This window comes from Melopsittacus undulatus, chromosome 4, assembly GCF_012275295.1.
Source record: "Melopsittacus undulatus isolate bMelUnd1 chromosome 4, bMelUnd1.mat.Z, whole genome shotgun sequence".
NCBI lineage: Eukaryota > Metazoa > Chordata > Aves > Psittaciformes > Psittaculidae > Melopsittacus > Melopsittacus undulatus.
In genome coordinates, this window is record NC_047530.1 from 77,847,125 (window position 1) to 77,861,606 (window position 14,482).

Genomic DNA, 14,482 nt, shown 5'->3' on the forward strand with positions numbered 1-14,482 from the left:
AACCAAAGATTTAGGAGTATTTTATAATTCTTGCATTAAGAGCACAATTTGAGCCATGACTTCATGCTAGGACAAAAACTTTCTGCATCCCTTAAAAAACAACCCAGACACAGACAGGGAAGTGATTCCTTTCCTCCCAGTATATCTATTGCTTCAGACCATTAGTGAAGCAGGATGACGAAGTGAACTGTGGAGGCCAATTCAGATAAAAGTAGTGGTACCTGGCTCACAAACAATACACAGAGCTCCCTTGTGCAAAAAATCCAGTAACTCTACTTCATGCTTTTAATGCCACAAGCAATTTCTCAAATGTTCTCCAAAGAATCATTATGAGAATTACAGATGTTTAAACATCACAAAATTTTACCTGACTGCAATTATCTATTCAAGTAAATTGAAAACTTCAATTTAGACACATTGCTGATTCATTAACCACTATGCAATCTATGCCATGACTTAATTGAAGGACAATAAGTGACTTACAGGAAAGTTGGATGGGGTGTCAGTGCTTATTAAGCAGTAAATAGCTCCCATAATAGCAATGATATTTATATGCATATGTTAATACAGTTTTATTTACCACATACAGTTGATTAGTCTGGCTACAACCATTTTGAGGCATTATTTTTCATCAACCTCTCTAAACCCCTCTCCAAGTTCCCCCTGTTTGAAGGAAACCATGGAAGGTGATTCTCATAAAATATCCTGTCTCCTCTGTCCCTCTTGTGAAGATGTCTAAATGGAGCTAGTACTTGATGTTAAAGGAGATTATCTTTTCTTTTATGTTGTCCTTAGTTCTAATCAATCTTAGCAACAGGATCTGCTCAGTGTACTTAGAATCTATGTACCTGATTAGAAAATAAGATGAGACAGAATCATTCAGAATCTCATTGGTTTATGGCCAACTTCACTAAGTTTTCTAAGATGAAAGATAAAGTCAGATGTATTTTCTAGCAGAGAAAATTAGCTGGAGTTTGAAGTCTTACTGTGTTTTAAGCTACATAGCTTTCTATGGCTTTTAATCTGAAGAGAAACAAAATGCAGATATATACATGCTAACAAAAATGTGGTTCTTGAGCCATTTGTTCCTCTGTATAGGAAACACTAACAGACTGAAAAAATATTGATGCTTGTATGGCCATGCTTAAAAATAATCCTGTTATTTAGTTGTGGTATTTTATATATTCCTTTTTAAATTTTATTTTTTTATTGAAGAAAATAATAATGCCTATGATTATAAGCTTATAGCTTAGCTTCCATATGACTTAATTTCAGAGAAATCATGTTTAAACCTAAATGCAATGCCTTAAAAGGAAGTAGAAGCATCGTTTTTAAAGATGGTTTGTGAGAAGAAAACTCCAAACATATACAAAGTATAAAGTTATTGTTTTCTTCACTTTTATACATAACATTGGAATAAAACAGAGTAAGAATAAGGCAAGCTTTTGGAATAAGAAAACAAAGAACAAGCAGAGGAAGATCCTCTCACAGATCCCTGTGAAGAAAACCTGAAGCGTTGTAAGTGGAATGAGTTTTACTTGTTTCGTGCAGAGGGCAAGCTCTTTCAAAGTTAAAGTTATTCTGCTTACTCAGATGGAGCAAGGACTTTCTGTAAAGAGAGATAAAAGTCTCAAATTGTTCAACACACTGCACTGTGCTGATTGCCAATCCATTTAGAGTAAAAGTCATGCTTACGGGAAAGTTCTGAGGGGAGGAACCAACTTCATTTTAACAGGTTTTCAGTAGAATCCCAGTTTTTCATATGAAGTATTCACCTAGCCACACTCAGTCTTGTAAAAGTTAGTGATTAGTCACAGAAGAGGCTATCTGAACACTGATTTTGCTTTGAAAAATATCATGCTGTAAACCATTTGGTTAGCACCAAAACATATTTATTAAGGCCTGGAGGCAGGGACTTATTCCCATTTGCTTTTTATCAAATATATATCCTTTTTATCCATTCCCATTGCCATAGAAGCAGCTAGGAAACAGCTACCCACTTTTCACATGAATTCTTATGTACTTCCAGGTAATAACTGCGACAGCATTCCTTTGGTTACAGTGCTGGAGAAACACTTCCCCTTGGGTTGATTTTCCCTCCTTCAAGGCCAGCCACTACCCTGGTCTGATTAAGGAGTGCTGCTGTACAGTACCAACAAACACCCATCACAGGTGGATGTACTGGGTCTCTAAGTCCTGTTTTTTAATTTGTTGCTCTTTAGGCACTACAATAACTATAAAATCGTCACCTTCCTTTTGTGCCAGAGTGTGTCAAGGGCATTTGAAGTGCACATTCAGTAGTGGGATTGTGGAGTCCACTGCTCTGCCACTGCCTGCAATTGTGGTGTGGCTGCATGAGAAGGGGGTGACACCGTGGTGCTGGACACCTGCAGTGGTCATTTCTGGGAGAGTTAGCCATCAGAAGTGAAGCATCACCACATGTCAAAATCCTGAAGTCCTACGGAGGGAGAAAAATAACAGTATGTGGATATTTGAGTACTTTTGTTGTTGTTGTCCTTTAAGGATGTGAGATTAATATTTCTGAATTGCTAATGAAGTCACTTACAAAAATATCTATCTGAAGCCACAAGAGTGCCTGCAGGGAAATGTACCAAAAAACAAGATGAAGGGAAGAAGCTGGTTGAAGTGTTAGTTTACAAACTGTAAAACAAAACAAATAGCTCTGGAAACTACTCAGAGACACAGCAGAATGCTAGTATTGTTACTCTCTGCAGTACGGCAGTCCACTCTCTGTTTATGCTAGGTGCTACCCAACTGTATTGCATAAAGCAAATTACTTTGCAGAGCTTATGTTATAAATATTCAAGGAAAGATCAGAGGTAGCAGAATAATGTAGTTTTAGAGAGGAAAGGTAAGGCAATATTATTCAGATAGAGATAGCCCCCAAAAGCCATGAAAATGGGTTGCAAATGCACATTTGGTATAATTTAAAGTATTTGCCTAAAAAATGTATGGCCACAAGATGCTTTGCATGAGTATCACTTATCCACACTAATCCAGTGAAGTCACTGGAAGAATAAAAACAGGCTGTACCAAGGGGTTTTGTGAGGAGAAGAGCCATAAATTATGACCAAGAAGATAATCTTATCTTAGAGTTGTTATTAAGATTTGTTGCCAGGAAATGTTTTGAATGAAGACAGGTCCACAGTAGAGCCAGAATGATGCAGGGAGTGCCTGTGCTTGGCTGTTCTTGTGATTGCTTGGAACAGATATTAGTAAAGCAGTAATTGAATATCTGTTAATTATAGAATAAAGAAAAGGCAGGAAGCAAGCTGTCATTTCATTCTGCAACTGAATGTTGTATAATTATTCTTTTATTACTAGAATAATCTTAGCAAGGAATCTCTATTTTCATTTACACCTCATGTAAGTGTCAGCACAACAAATCGTGACATACCCAGGACATGAAACTGAATCCTTCCCTGATATGAATGGGAATGTGTAGGAACTGTGCAGCAACAAACATGATCCCTGATCAGGCCACAGTGCATGCTGCATCCCAATTTGATCAACAGCCAATCCTGCACAGTGCAGGAGCTGGCTCCCCTGTGGCTCCCATGATTTTTCAGGCTGATGTTTTGAGCCGAGTTAAGTCACTTTCTTTTCTATGCAAGGTAACAGCTTCCAGCAGCCAGTCACTGTATATCTCTGCAAACCGAGGTCTCACAAAAGCTTCTTTGAAGCCTCAACCAACTGGCAAAATTAAATCCAGGTGGGTTACAGAAAACCTGGGCAGTTTTTAGCTCCTTAGTAGCAGATGGGATGCCTTGCCTGCAGCAGGCTGAGAAAGAGAAAGAGTTATGGTTCTCTGAATAACTGAATGTCGTGGTTTAAAACCCCACCTCAGTCTCCCACACACCCCTTTTTTCCCCCCCCACCTCCCCACTCCTGGAAGGATGGGGAGGAGAACTGGAGGAATACAACTCCCACGGATTGAGATAAAACCAATCCAGCAATTAAGGTATAACACAAATCACTACTGCTACCACTAATAAATCAATGTTAGGGGAAATAAACAAGGAGAGAGAATACGATACCACCTGCCCAAATGAGCCCAACCCAGAAGAGAGCTAACCCCCCCCTTCTGGCCAACTTCCAGTTACCTCCCTGAAGCATGACGTGCTGTGGTATGGAATACCTCTCCGACTAGCCCAGGCCAGGCGCCCTATCTCTCCCTCCTCCCGGCCTCCCCTCCTCCCTGGCAGACCATGAGCTTAGAAAAGGCCTTGGACAAAACCAAACATTTAAGCAGTAACTCAAAACGTATGCGCCACCAGCAACCGCTCCCAGGCTGAAAGTCAAAACACAGCACTGCACCAGCTACCAAGAAGGAACAAAAATGACTGCTACTGCTGAACCCATGACACTGAAATAAATTCACATCTAGAAATATGAATCCAGACAGCATGGAAGACTGGAGCAGCTAATACAGTCATGATTGCAAGGGTTTTATATGCAGCCTTGTAGGAAATGCTCCTGAACCCAGGACACTATAGTAAAGCATGAAATTAGAAGGCACATATTTATTTGAAGAAGGAAATCAGATCCTATCCAGCACTGTGTCAACTACAGTTCTCCTGCTCTACCTATTAAAGTTTTAAGCTTACTATGGGAAGAAAAACATACAGCCAAGGTGAAGGTACAGCCAAGTTGGAGATGCAGCCAAGGTAGACATGCAGCCAAGACCTTCTGTTGTATTCAAAGAACTTCATTTATTTACATGATAACTTCCATTATTCACCAAGTAAAATATCTTTTTTTTAAAGGATGCATTAAATGCCCTGGTCAAAACACAGAGGATCTGAGTTCAAAACATAATGTTCCCAGCTGTTCTCGCAATCGGTGGCACTTTGCAGCTGAACAAGAAAACCACTGATGGAAAGCTCCTCAGGAAGTACTCTCATACCTGAAAAGATGACTGGGAAGCTAATAAATGGGGAAGATTATTGTTTAGTTCAGCCAAAATGCAAACTTTGGAGTCCAGCACAGAAATACAAATATAAGCTAGTTGCTTCTTCACAAATATGAATGGATTTGCTGAGGAGGAACATATAAAGGACCAAAAAATCCCCACTGGAAGAAAAAAATCAACTGCCATTATTTGGCTACATAAATTATACTTAGGCAGGGGTCACTTAGAAAAAGGCAATAATTATTTTGGTATTATTGTAATGAGATGTTTCTAACTATTTAATGTACTTTTTAAGATTAACTGAAAACATTTAATTTTGGATAAAAACCCTATTTTTGGTTACTTATCAGGATAGAGTGCTCCTGCTCCTGGCCCAGATCAGTTTTCACCTGTGAAAATAAAGCAAACAAACAAAACCACATTTCAGTTGAACAGATTTTTTTTTATTATTATCTTGTTGGGACACCAATCTGAAAAATCCATTATCCACACAGTTATTTGTCTTAACCTCAAGATCTTTTTTTTTCTTTTAAAGGTCAGTGTAAGTCTGCCACAGGTTCTTTAATGAGAAAATTGCTTTATACACTTTAAAACACAATCATTTCCTGGGTAATCTGGCCTTGGAAAATGAAATGATTTTTCAATGGGAAGAAAGCTGTTTTTCAGACTTGGCAGTTTATCTGAAAGAAATTATTTCCCAGGCAAAGACACAAGGGTGGTCTTATTGTCATGGAAATCACTTCAAAAATTTGCTGGTAACTTACCAGTGGGAAAACTTCAATGGATGTAATTATTAATTTAAAAAGAAAGTACTCATGCAGTTTGATATTTATGTAATGCTATCAGCTATTAGTACCACAGAAACTGAAAGCAAGCTAAATAATAGCACAAATAAATATTTATAGTGTATCTAAGTGATCTTAAATTACCTCTGCCATTGCCAATGTCCTACTTTGATATTTGTGTTCATAGAAAGGGACAGTTTTTATTGCATAAAAAGCTTGGTAACAGCTTTAATTCAGTAGGGTTTTCTTCCGCCTTTTCAAATCCTGTTCCCTTCAGGAGCATTTGTTCGAGCTGATGTGAGTGAGTGGGGAATGGGTGTGATGGTGAGGATGCTGGGGAGTAACTTCAACAGCACCAGAGGTTTGTGTGGTCTCTTTGATGGGATCAGCCACAACAACCTGAGCAATGTGCCCGAGGAAGACTTCATAGAGGAGTGGAGGTACAAAGCCAGAGAGGATCCCCCATAGGCAATGCTTTGTAGCACTGTTTCAAGGGGGTTGATAGGTTTATTCCGTTACACACTTCCCTAATAACCTGACAGAGAGATCTGCTTAATCTAGGGAGGGAAGCCTGGAGACCCATTACCACCCATTAAGCATGGAGGCTTAATTTTCAGTCAGTACAATACATATAAGCAGCTACTGAGAGAAGTTTTATATTTGCAAATGATGTCATGTAAACACTTGTGTGAAAATCCCACTCAGCTGTTAAAAAAAAAATGCAGTTGTCACTCACATTAGAAAACGTAGATAACTGACAATAGTGATTAATTAAGAGTTTGGTATTTCCCTTCTTCTTTTATTCCTGAACACTAATTACAGTATGTGAGTATACATTAAATATTACATTTTGACAAAGTGTGGTAATATATGTACCATGCTAAAACTTACTATCTACTCTACTAATGATGACAGTGAGGTTTGAAAACTTGCACTTTCTGAGACAGATGATCTGGAACCAAAGCCAGGAGTCTGGTGCTCTAACACATCATTGCTCTTGCTCCTGTCCCTGTTCCTAACCCTATCCCAATCCCTATCATTATCTCTAACTTTATCCCTATCCTTATTAGTTCCTATAGCTGAACATTTTCATTCCTGTTGCTGAACATTAAATGTTCCTAATAGGTTGACTGTGAAGGTTTGTTTGTGAAGTATGTTTTGCAAATAAGGAAAAATAAGGTGTACCACCTTAACATCCCTTTTAATCTGTACATGTGAATTTAGCACAAATTTTCAATAGATTTTTAATAGATTTTTTATAGATTTATTTATAAAAATTCATAAATGCGTACTTAGAAATATTTATACCCACCACATTTCAGAAAATAAACAAACATCTCTACCATATTCTGTTTATATTAAATGGGCCTAAGTAATGGCAATTTTGACCTGTATTTACAAACAGTACTATTTAGAATACAATAGCCATCTTTAACATCTTAATGATGTGATTATAAGTGAGACCTTACTTCTGGAAAGGCAATGGAGAACAAATTTGCTGCAGGAACCAACCAACTGCTGGCTACATAAAAAGGGGCTAACAACATCCTTAGAATGACCAATTCAAGGCAAGTTTGCTGAAAGATCAGAAGCCAAAGCACATTATATAGGATTTTATTTGTAAAACATTGAGGAATTTTCTACTGCTTGGCACATATAATGGAGATATTTCAGGGAAGGCAGGAAAAGCTCCTACTGAGTGAGAACAGCAAGAGAAGTGATGAGTTTCACCTTGCAGTACTCTCAAGGGTGGATTCTCAAGAACCCTCCAGACCCTGGTTAAAGAAACAAGCCAGTGAAAAGGCTAAAGCCATCTCCAGAGGAGGCTGGACCGGTCTCTGATCTATCCATGGAGAAATGACACAGTAAAAAAACATGCCCTTTTTAATTTCATTTTAAGTAACACTGAAAGCATGTTAGGTTTTCTTCAGTATGTGAAGCTATTCTGAGTGCCCACCATCTGGCAGGTCAACTCTTCCTGGTTTTCACCTCTCTCAAGCATCTGCAGGGCTCTGAATAGCACAGATCTCTTTTAAAGGCCAGCTTTCTAATGGGACTTTTAAACAATAAAACAACATCAGAGCCTCCCAGCCCTTAAATAACATCCAGACAAAGAGCTGAATTTTAAAACATTATTTTAAGTAGGTAAAATACATTCTGCAAATTATTTTTTCAAGTCTTTCAATAAACCAGCAGGAATGCTATTGATTTTGAAGTCTCTCTCTATGAAAATATCCAACTCTGAAAAACTTGTCTTTAGTTCTTTGCTAATGGGCAGCTAAGAGGAATGATAGTCTAGCTGTCTTATGTAGGTGACAGAAGACACATCCTAGCTCACTGAGGTTCTTCTGTGAGGAAGGATGTGATTTCCAGTGGGTCCATCCTTTGCACACCATACATCCCCATCCTGTTGACCAGGATGGGATGGATGGGAGGTATTTGGTTTCACATGGGAATAACAAAAGAATTTGTTTTAATAAAGTATCAAGACAAAAGAGCTTCAGTGTACTGAAATTTTCATTTCTGTTTTCAGTTTCTGTCCTGATTCTGGAGCAGTTTATGTGATTATCTATCTAGCTAGCTATTTACTTATTATGTGATAATTACCTTGGACTCTAGTTTATGTAGTATTCCCTCAAAGTAAGAGTTACTTCTGTCTTAGTTTCAGTTTGCAGTTAGCTCATGATGCGAGTCTGAGCAGCTTCAGCTGCAGGTAACACCACCTTGCAGAGCCAGGGGAAGGGGGCGCGCAGAGGCGCTGACTCAGACACTAAACTGCATTCTTCAAAGGACCAGCACTCCCTCCGTCACCAAATATGTTTTATCATCCTAGACCATAGCGAAGTGCAGAACAGCTTGTGCATTTCTGTGAGCATGAGCACCTTCTTGTTGTATCCCATTGTGTTCTGCTGTGCTCGCACACTAGGAAAAATGGTTTCATAAATGTCTGGGCTCATGTTTCAGAAGGAGAAATTGGTTAATTTTTCTTGTGTCACTGTGATGTTTTATTTAAAAGTTAGTATGTATCAATGGTCAAAATCATATATGTCATTTTCAATGTATTTTGGAAAAAATTGATAAAGGCAATTGCATTTTGTATAAAAGTATTTACTGGCTCCAAAATGTTGCCAAATACTTTCACTTTCCTGAAGTACCATCTATCTTCTGGCTGCAAGACAAAATTAATGCCAAAATAATTTAAAATTTTGGTATTATTTCAAATATGGCTGGGAGTAAAGTACTGCAAACTATTGAGACAAGAAGCATATCCTTTGCTATGAAGCTCCAGGATTCCTCTTGTGCTGCCAAATAAGATTAATAATTTTACACTCATGAAAATTCTGAAGAAACTTTAATAAGGCTGTTTATTCAAACTGAACTCTATAAAGTTCATCCATCATTAAAGCTGGACTAAATTAAAAGGGGGAAAAAAAGCAATCACTTCACCTTATTTGATAGTCTAGCCTTATGATCAGTAGAAAACTGTTTTGTCAAATATTTTAGAGGAAAAAACACATTTGATTTTCATAACAAAGCACTTGAAACAAATAAAACTTTTTTTTTTCTTTTTTATTATTCTCCAAGCAGTACCAAAGTCACACCAGGGACAAATCAAAGGCCTTATTTTATATATAATATGAAAAGGGTAACCTGCATCTTAAAGGAGGTTCTGCAAAGAGAAGTCAAACAGCTAGGCAATGCTCCAGCAACACACTTAAGCATCTGTTACTAAAATGTCTCCATGTAGTACTTAAAAATGTATAGGACAACTCAATAAGGGCAGTGAAAAACAACTAAAGAAAACAGAGCTTGAACTTAAGCATTTTCTTAAGTACTTTGGTCGATTGAGAATTTATACATTCCCCAGCCTCAGGGAAAGAAAGTTTACTTGCTATTGTAAACTAATTTGTTGAAAGTTTCCTTCCTCTAATCTCTTTCTATTTTTAAATCAGAATACCTCCAGGAAAAAGTTTATTTGATAAGACTCCAGCACCTTCTGAGGTGAAGGAAAGAAATAATTAGTGCAGATGTCAGAAGGAGAAAACTAAGTCCAGAAACATGCTGAATGCCTTTCAGATACCCTTCCCACAATCCTCTGGTTGCCATTATGGCCATGTGGATTATAGCTCTGCAATCCCATATCTAGATGTTACATCAGAGTTTGTCACTCACTTAGAAATAGAGTCTGCTTTAAAACAAGATGAGAAGCTGTTGACTAAGTCTTTTGATCAACAACATCTGCCTAAATCAGTCCAAAAGTGAGATAGCCCCAAGGACCAACTAAAACCTCTTACACAATGTTTCCATGAAAAGAAACAGTTCCATTAACTCTACCAAACCAACAAAAGCTCCAAGGAGAGCAAAAAGGCAAGATGACTATTTTGAACACTCAACCTTCCACCCATTGCATGGCCCAAGCCAGAGAGACTCGGACAGCTTTGCATATTTTTTCCTAGAGCATTACTTTGAAGGGGATTGGATGAAGCTTCCATTGTCATGGCCCACACCCAATGGCCTAACAGCTGCCAAAGCCCTGGAGATTTGCCACCAAATTCTTGCAAATTCCACCATTGGCTAAGTGTGTGAAGCTCTCCTTGGAAAACAGATAGAGGAGGCAATTGATGTATGCCTTTTAGACCTGCAGCTCAAACATGATGTGGCTTCAGTGAGGGAACTGTTAGCCCTTTTGGAAAATGAATGTGAAAGAAGAGTACTAGGAAACAGAAACAGTGTGTTTCATGTAGAAAAACAGCAAGAAACCCTCACTGGCCTCCGGTGTCTCTTTTTGTAATGGCAGCGGACTATGTACTGAACTGGGCTGCCAGTGCTTTGAAGACCACAGCTCCTCTGATTGTAGTATTACCAGAAGTAAGTAAAAAATTCTGTTTGTTCCTACCCTACCCATCTTTACATAGCATTAGAATTATTACATAGAATATCTGCACAGAGTTGTTTGCTCTTCAAACAGTGCTACCAGTAAGGTATTTGATGAATTAGTAATCAGGTTTTGACCTTGAAGAGAAGATCAAAGTATCTGGTTGGCTAGTCCTTCACTTTTTCGCCTGAGTAACTTTTAAAAATGGATTTTACAAGCCCCTTAGCAAATTGGTTTTGCAGAAGTGATTTTCTTTACATCTGATCTATCACTGGCATGCTGACAAGCAAGCTTCTGACAAAAAAGAGGGTCCTACTCACCTTGTGGTCAATATTCATGTTAACACTGTATAGATACTTGTTTTTTCTCCTGATCAACAGAGAATAAAATTTGAAAATTAATCTGAAACACCTTACTAGTAACAAAAAAAATAAAAAATAGATAATTGAAAGTGACAAAATGAACAGGTAGCATTGTCAAAGCCATAAAATAGCTACATAAAATAGGACCTATCTGAACCTGCAGACCTGATTCTGCAGATTTTTATATATTACAGTTACAGGGAAGACTATCCCACTATGTTTGTTTCTTCTTTACAGTTCACCCTCTCAATGGTTAAACCCAAGTCCAGTGTGAATACTGACAGTGCTTGAAACTAAGCACACGCATATATGTTAGCATTAACATCAAAACGTAAGCCCTGCCTCAGCAAACCACATAAGCTTATGCTTGAAGTTACAAAAAGGTACTTAAGGCTCAGCCGTCCAGTTGAGTTCCTGCAGCTTAAGAAGTAATTCAGATAAACTGAAACGACAAGGTATGCTCTCTTAACTCAAAACAAATGTGGAGAAAAGCCTTTCTCTACAATGGTTAGAGCATTATTCTGTATTTAGGACAGGTAAACATATCTAGGGTCAGTTGCCATAGCTTAGCTGAGACTTTAAAAACTTCATCCAGCCCCAGGAGCTCAGTGACATATCTGATACCCCAATGCATTTACCAGATGGGATGGGATTACCCACATATAAGAATATCTTCAGTGTGTTGATTTAAAGTGGTTTAAATATGCCCCAACATTTGTTTTTTGTTTGGGTTTCTTTTTTCGGGGGGGGGTGGGGTGGGGGGGTATTTTTTTTAATGGCAGGCTAAAACTTGCAGGATCATTTCTTAAGTGTGGAGAAATTAATTCTCTTTCATGGAGAGAACAACGGACACTAGTGACTGGAAAGCGAGTTGAGCAATTTTGCAGTTAATTGTCCAACATACAATTCAATGTTTAACTTCATTTCTCTATTAAATGCTCAGGTTAGCGGGGTTACTTAGGACAGATTTTTAAATTTTATTTTATTTTACTATGGTTGAAATCCCTCAGACTAAAGGAAAATAACCTCATTATGACCTTTCAAGTCAAAGCTAATGGCACCTTTTCTTCTTGCTGCGATATCAAATATAAACAAGGACAGAATAAAGAGCACAGCCCGAGATTGTAGAAGCAGGTGAGAAGTGAAAACAAACATGTATCAACTGTGGCAAAGATACCATAAGCCATTACTACTCCCTGATCTGCCTTCTTTGTTCATCTTTCACTTTTCTACAGCTGAGACAAATGTGATATTTGGTCTTTCCTTGAAATCACTTTTCTTCTGTGAGGCTGGTTTATTAGAGTTCACAGTACATCAAATGATTCCCTCTGGTTTTCCAAAGAATCACTGTTATTCCAACTTCCCCCAGCAGACTCCTGCTCCCTCCAGTGCCACTCACCTGGAAAACCACCCTGCTACTCCAGGGCTCTCATGGTGTCTCCACTGAGAGCTGCTCCATGGAGGCTGAATTTTTAGCATAAACATCTTAGCCTGGTACCTGGCGAAACCAGCATCATGCTGGACCCGCAAAAGAGCAGCACAGTTGCAATTAGGAAGGTATAAATTTCTCTTAATGTTTATAGTGCTCCATTTGCTGGGAGTGAGTCTGTTAGTGTCGTGACAATATTAACATTGACAGCTTCAGCAATTTTCCTAACACAAGGCAGAAGGCCTTTTTCCAAAATTCCCATGCAGTTTTCCCAGCATTTCAAGGGCAATGTTTGATTTAAAAAGAAAATGGCCCTTCTTCTCTCTATCATACTGTATACAACCCACATTATCTTAGCTTCAGATAAGGACTAGCCTTTTTTTTTTTTAACTCACACCTGTAGAATATTTTCTGTGGGTGTAAACTTCAAGTACAAATATTATTTTTTATTTAAGAAAACCTACAGAACACATTAAGAATAACTTCTTGAGGAGAAGGATGCTTTCTGGCTAACTAAATTGAGCTCAGGAAAGAAAGCATTAAATAAAATTGTAGTAGAAATTGCCGTTTTGAGCCACCAGTACTTATTATTTTTCTTGAGGAAAAGGTAGTGGCATAACTCTCTGATGCACAGGGTATGTCTTCCGAGAGGTGCACCTGACCTGAACATTTACTATTAATTTTAATTTTTTGCACCATACTAGGGAGATGAGAGGGAATTACCTTTAATCACTAAAATTCTCTCTGTGAAATATTATTTTTTTTCTAACTGTAATCTATTTACCAGCTTGCATAGGATAAAACCCTGAACATGGAGCACAGTTCAGCGGTATAGACCCTCAGTCCATGGAAACCTCTGTGCTGTTTTATGCATGGAAATGAGGATCTTCAGGAGGACTTGCTGTTTCCTAAATATCCTGGTAGACAATAAAACTACTTAGGCATTTACAGTGTATCGCACATCCTAAAGAAAATATTTATTCAAAATATTTTACAACCTGTTTTTCATTAAAATGGGGGGTTGGGGGAGAAAGCACCTTATTAGCAAATAAAATTATTCAAAAACTTTCCCACAGACTAACAAAAAAAAAATCTGTCAACATTTTTGAGAGGCTCTTTGTTAAAGAAGGGATTCTCCTTCATATAAAAACCCAGGGTTTGCTTGGATGGCTTTGGTTTGCATTGTTTGGATTGTTGTTTTTTTCTCCCCCAAAATGAAGAGACTAAAACCAAAAAGGATCCATGTCCTGACCAAAGTTACCGAAAATATCATGGTATTTACAAATGGGGGTAATGGGAATCAGAAGAGTTGTAAATACTTTCTGTAATATAGGTTCTACAATGCAAAACATAATCCACAGATTGCTATCGCTTGACTCTTCCCAAAGCACAGTGCCAGAACAGTCCTTGACTTCTCCATGTGGTGGGTAGTATGAATTCCCCCCAGCGCTGGTGGTGACAATTTGAAGATTGTCACCATATAAGTCCCTTTATAGAGGAGGGGAACAACATTGAAAATTAACTTCTCAGCATGTTCCCTGGATATTTGCCTATTTACTGAAGACCAGTGATTAATTAGTTAATTATACTAATTTCAGTTCTAAGGATGGGATTCCCTGAGGGTTATTGTCTCTCATATCCTTGTGTCCATGCTCTAGTCAGCTCATCCTTGAGTCATCCTTTCATATTCTTGTGGAGGCTTAATCAGCTTCAGACAAAGGAGTCAGAACAATCCTATCAAGGCCTCCCATGGTCAAATGTAAATGGGATTTGCTTGAGACAAGCTCAGTTTTCTGTCTCTTACACTATGGAATGTAATGTGTATATACACATGGAATGTATGGAATGTAATGTAATCTATGGAATGTGTTTGAGACAAGCTCAATGTCTAGGCTCTCACACAGAAATAAGGAGATGATGAAGCATTTGAAGAACAAGCTAATTATGAGCAAAACTGGGGAAAAAAATATCCCTGAAAAATTAAAACCAAGGTAATAACTGTCATGATTAATTTGCAGAACCTTTTCCTGTGTCTTTTGTATAACTGTAGAGAAGCTAAGAGATGACTTCACACAAGAAGTTGATTTCCACATTAAG

At 38.1% G+C, this 14,482-nt stretch overlaps 1 pseudogene; it reads left to right on the top strand.

Annotated features, from left to right (window-relative positions):
- Positions 1–14,482, top strand: part of LOC106023561 (von Willebrand factor D and EGF domain-containing protein-like) — a 185,163-nt pseudogene that overhangs the window by 78,308 nt on the left and 92,373 nt on the right.